Raw genomic sequence first — 6,490 nt, 5'->3', positions numbered from 1 at the left:
CCTTCCCAGAAACTTGAAAAATGACCCTTTCATATGAGTGACACAGGTTTAATCAACCTAAGACAGGAAAAAGAGCCCAGAGGCTGTAGGGAAAATGCAAAGAAAAAAAAACACCCCTTAAAATCAATAATTAATTTCCTTAGGATATCAAAGGAGTTGTTTCATTATTGAAATGAAACAGTGCTACCTTGTGGGAATAATAAATTTATTTTCTAAAATAATAATTTCAAAACCCTTCTACTGAAAATGACCCCATTAAAAATAATGACAAATAAAAGTTACAAAAAAGTAAACAACAACAAACAAAAGGGAAATAGCAAAGAAAAAGGAAACAGCAACAAAACAAATGAAGTCTGGCCTCTCACAAATAGGATTTTAAAACCCTAGCCAATAGGAGTAGGAAACTGCGGAAGACAAAGTTTAAAGGTCATTTCCCAGAATGAAGAAACACAAGTTTCCATGTTTAAAGTGTGTACCATGTTTCCACAGAACAAGAAAGCACACTGCTGTGAAATTTCAAAATGCCAGAAATAAGGAGAAAAATTTTAAACTACTAAGAGGTCTTTTCTTTTTTAAATGTTTTTTTTTAAGTTTTTAATTTTGTAGTTCTTTTTTAAATTAGTTTTTTTTAAACATTTTTTAGTCTCATACATGAGTAGTATGGTTATATTGGTTATATATATATATATATATATATTTCTCCTCCTCTTCCAATTCCTCCCATGTACCTCAACTCCCTTTCAAATTCGTGATCTTTCTATGTATGAATATATGACCTCATTAAGGTTCAGCTGCCTTGGGCTTCAAGGTAGCCAATCCATCTGCTGACCCACAGCTACTGCCACCCAAGAACTACCACGGAACTTTCAGTCTCCCACAATCACGGTCATCCCATCAGACATGAGTCTGTATACCTGAGGACCACTGGCTATCTCTCACGGGATTCTTGACCAAACACTCAGCTTCCCAACATTTGCCACTTCCAACCTTGGGCTGACCAGTGCGTACTCAGTGTAGACCAGCTTGTGCTTTTAGGCTCTGCTACTGTTTGCATGTCTGAACAGTTTCCAAGGGTCAGTGTACCCCTTGCTGACCCACTTTGCTGTCTCCAACATGGGTCACATATGTGGTCACTAAGCAAGTCCCAAACACTGGAAAGTTAAGATAACATCCTTCGTTTTATCTGACCCCATGGAATAAAACTGGATATCAACAGCAATAGAAACTCCAGAAAGTACACAAGCTCCCAGAAACTAAGCAACACACAATAATTGGGTCAAGGAAGAAATCAAGAAGGAAATTTAAATTTTCATTTAATCAAATGAAAATAAAAACACAATATGCACAAATCCGTGGGACACAATCCAGACATCCTAAGTTTGTAGCACTAAATGACCGCATAAAGAATGTGGGGCCAGAGGGATGGATGAGGAATTAAGAGTTGCTGTTGTTCTTGTCCTGGATTCTGTTTCAGTTCCCAGTACCCACATGGTGGTTCACAACCACTCAAACTCCAGTTCCAGGAGATCCAATGATCTCTTCTGACTTTCTTGGGCACTGCACACACACACACAGTGCACCTAAAATATGCTGGGCAAATATTCATATGCTTAAAATAGAACAAATATATTTAGACATTTTTAAAAATAATTTTGATGAGCTGGAGAGATATCAGTGTTTAAGAGCACATACAAAGACACATGGCCATATATATATATATATATATATATATATATATATATATATATACATATATGTATATATACATGCAAACCCATGCACACACACACACATGCACACAGACACATGGCCATATATATACATGCAAACCCATGCATACACACACAGACACATAGCCATATATACATATATATATATATATATATATATATATATATATATATATGCAAACCCATGCATACACACACAGACACATAGCCATATATACATATATATATATATATGCAAACCCATGCATACACACACAGACACATAGCCATATATACACACATATATATATATATGCAAACCCATGCATACACACACAGACACATAGCCATATATACATATATATATATATATGCAAACCCATGCATACACACACAGACACATAGCCATATATACATATATATATATATGCAAACCCATGCATACACACACAGACACATAGCCATATATACATATATATATATGCAAACCCATGCATACACACACAGACACATAGCCATATATAAATATATATATATATATATATATATATATATATATATATATATATATATATATATATGCAAACCCATGCATACACACACACATGCACACACACAGACACATGGCCATATATATACATGCAAACCCATGCATACACACACACATGCACACACACAGACACATGGCCATATATATACATGCAAACCCATGCATACACACACACATGCACACACACATGCATATACATCTGTACACATGCTCATAAGCACACCAGCATACATACAAGTAAAAAAAATTGTTGAAAACTGAATTCAAGAGTAAAGGGGAAGATCATTCCTGAGGTTCAAACTAGCTCAACTCCAAGATGTAGGAATTGCTCAAGTTTTGTAAATCAATAAATGCATTTCACCAAATAACTAGACCCAAGGACAGGAATGATGTGATCATGTCATTAAATTCAGAAAAGGCCTTTGAGAAAATCCAATATTGCTTCATGATATAAGTCTTAAAGAATCTGGAGATATGGGGTGTGTATCTCAACATAATAGTGGTAATATAAAATATGCTCCCAGTTAACCATGCTAGTTAACCAGAGTTAACCCAGTTAACCAGAGCCTCTCAGGAGACATCCATATCAGGCTCCTGTCAGCAAGAATTAGTGACTTGGCCAGAAGAGCTCTTACTGACTGAGCCATCTTCCCTGTTTTCTAGTTAGTCAGTGGGAGCCCAATAAATGCCCCTAAATTACAGGGTATTGCCATTGCTTTCCTTTATCTTCCAGGACTTGACAGTGAGTTCTATTTGCTGAAGACATAGGACATGGAGAAATCATGTTGGTATTGCTGTGGAAACTTTGTCCCTGTTGGCTAGCTTTCATAGTTCTGGAAGAAGCACTGACTCCTAATGGTTCACCTTTATACCCATAAATAAATGCATCTCAACACTCATCAGAGCAGCTCTTTCTTACTATATGTGGAGAGTATCAAAGAGACACACCCCTGGTCAATATCCACAGAACAAAAGATAGTGAGTTTCTCAGCCCTAAATGAGATGTCTACACCACACTGACTCCTCTCAAGACACGGGGTCCTGCGACAGTGGCAGGAAGCAGTGTGGAACCGGCCATGAGGGCTCATGCTACAAGGTTCATACTTCACAACGATCACCAGTCATGGGGTCACTGCACCTTCACAAATGGAATGGGAATACTGTGGTCTTATGGCTGATACAGGGGAGGTGCACATACGGGAGATGTCGGAAGTTAGCAATGTCATATCAGAAGACCTGGAGGTCACTGTTCTCTTGTCTGAACTCGACAATCCTGTGTAGGGTTTCTCCATAGGACAATACTTAGTTGGACTTATAGATAGACCAGAGCAGATCTTGGTAGCCCATCGGCTTTCTGCCCCTCTGATAGACATTGGCTGTGTTTCATTCTCCTATGATTCTGCTGCCTTGGGAGGCATAATTCATAGCAGAGCACTTCCCACTCCCTAAGACAATCTTGTGACTTCCCAGTTGCTCTCAACTGTCTCAGTGGCCTGAGGCCTTTCCTGGTTCTTGGTTTTGTTTCCCATCACAGAGTACCTCGGAGTCTCTCAGACTTCCAGTCTGATGGGTTGCTTTACCTGTTTAACCTCTGGGTTGCTATCCCTTTATCCTAATGGGATCAGCAGAGCCTGGGTGTGGAAGGGAAGACTGTGCCTGCTCCCCTGACCTGCTGGCTGTCTCTGCTTTACTGTCTTATACTTTACTGCTTTACTATTTTACACTTAAAAAAGATTAATTTGTAGTTTATGCATATGTTTGAGTATTTTGCCTGCAGGTATATATGTGCACCATGTCTGCCTGGTCCAGAGGAGTGTGACAGATTACCTGAAACCTCAGTTACAGAGCTATGAGCCACCACACTGGTGCTGGGAACGGAACTCTGGACCTCTGCAAGAGCAGCAAGGACTCTTAGCCATTGAGCCCCCTCTACCTTGTGTTTTGCTGTGGGGTTTCTCTCTGATTCTGGAGCCCAGTTTTGGCCAGTGAGTTACTGGAGGAATCTCTCTTGTCTCTGCCACCTCAGTGCTGGAGTTAGGGCAGTAAACACCACAGCATCTTGTACATAGGCACTGGAGATCTGAACTCAGGCCCTCATATTTGTACAGCCAGGACTTGACCCAATGTGTCATCTTCCCTGGCCCCATTGAACATTTAATTATGTGCTCATATTGTCTAAGAATTAAATTTAATTAAGGCCCACAACTATAAAAATCATAAATTATGATGTGACCACTAGAAAATAGACAAGCCCTGTGTTGATGTATGTCCTTGAAGAAACAAACGTCAAGATGGGGGTTACATGTGGGAAGATATCAGATAGTGTAGGGAAATGGGGAACTGGGAAAAGCTGGGAAAACAGACTGCAGTGTAAGCGTGACTGTGAAGGGGGTAATAGAGTAAAATAAGGAAGGCAGGCAAAGTAGGAGGAAGACAATGCATTGTCTTAGGGTTTCTATGGCTTTAAGGAAACACCATGACAAAAAGCAACTTGGGGAGGAAAGGGTTAATTTAGCCTACACTTCCAGATCCTAGTCCACCCTGGAGGAAGTCAGGACAGGAACTCAAGCAGGGTTGGAACCTGGAGGCAGAAGCTGATAGATACAGAGGCCTTGAAGGAGTGCTGATTATTGGCTTGCTTAACCTTGCCTTGTTATAGAATCCTGGACTACCGGCTCAGGGAATGGCACCACCCACAGTGGACTGGGACCTCCCTCTTTGATCACTAATTGTGGAAATGCCTTACAGCTAGATCTTATGGAGGCATTTTCTCTACTGCAACTTCTTTCTCTGTGATGACTCTAGCTTGAGTCAAGTTGACACACAAAACCAGCCAGTACAAGAATCCTGGGAAAAGGTCTACCAAAGCACTGGGGGAATCCCAAGCCAACATACCTGATGTGCATTAGAATCTCCAAGCAACATGCCTACACCCTTCACCTGTGGGCAATTTAGAGGAAGCCTGCCTAAGACTAAACACACTTATCCATTGGGAGCAAAGCAGGTACTGACCGCTCTGGATTATCTTATTAAAACAATAAAATTAGCAGTACTACCAAATAATGTTTTGTTTTTATCTTGATTTGAAAGTATGAGACTATAGGGCTGGTGCTGTGAATCAGCTGGTAAGACACTTGTTTAGCCTGCGCTGAGCTATCAAGTGACCTGCAGTGGGGCAAGCCTGAGGTAGGGGCAGGGGAATCAGGACTCAAATCAAAGTCACATACACACTGAGTCTGACACCTGGCAAACATGAGACTGTCTCATAAAAAGGAAAGGAAGAGTACCATCAAGGCATAAAACCTGAACCATGCTGACTAGACAAGGGTTTGGTAAGAAAGGAGTAAAAGACAGGCGTGTCTCTGAACTCTTTCTTGCAGCCTGCCACACAGAAACGCTAGTCGATGCTGTGTGAAGGCTACAACAGTGAGGTTGAAAACACTCACTTCCTCTGATATTACTGCCTTTTCCTCTATATGATGGACAGTATTCCTTGTCCCCTTGATGTGGGCTTGAGGGGTGAAGGGTGGGCAGAAGGGACACAAGTTGATTTCAGATTGATCTCTCCTCCTCTATTATTGGAGGAGATACCAAGTTTGGGTGAACAGCCTACCACGTTAAAGAAATCTGATCGATGGAAGCCAGATTTCATAAATCAGGACTTGCAGAAGGAAGGAAGAAAGGACCAGGAAGGAGGGAGGTGGAGTCAACAAATGCATTTGGCTGTATAGCCCAAGGACAGTAAATTTACAATATGAAAGAGCTGCTGGTTTCCTCCTCCTTCTCTCTCTCCTCTTCCCTCTCCTCTTCTTCCTCTTCCATTGTCTTACAATCAACCTATTATTAATTCCCTCAGAATTTTTATCTAGACTGGGATCCTCTCCCCTTATCTCCCGAGTCTCTCTTCTCCTCCCAGTTAGTTTAACAGTTGCTTCTCCTGCCCAAACTTCCAAAGGTCCTCCTTTCTCACTTAGAGTCCAAACCAAGGTCTTTGCCTCTACTCCCCATTAATATCATCAGAGAGCCTGTCCCAACCTTCCTACGTAAATCTCAGCTGTTGTCTGCACTCTCATGTTCTTCCCACCCTCCTCCTCTTGCTCTTTCCCCCCCATAGTTCTACAAGCTGTAGGAAGGACTTACTTTCTATTTCATAATTTCAATACTGCCTGCCTTCAAGTGTTAAAAAAAAAAAACTCTGCTAAAATTATTTTGACTATTGTAAAAGTTGATG

This window comes from Micromys minutus (genome assembly GCF_963924665.1).
Source record: "Micromys minutus genome assembly, chromosome: 30".
Lineage (NCBI taxonomy): Eukaryota > Metazoa > Chordata > Mammalia > Rodentia > Muridae > Micromys > Micromys minutus.
The sequence above is the reverse complement of the archived record's forward strand: the minus strand, read 5'-3'. Positions refer to the sequence as shown.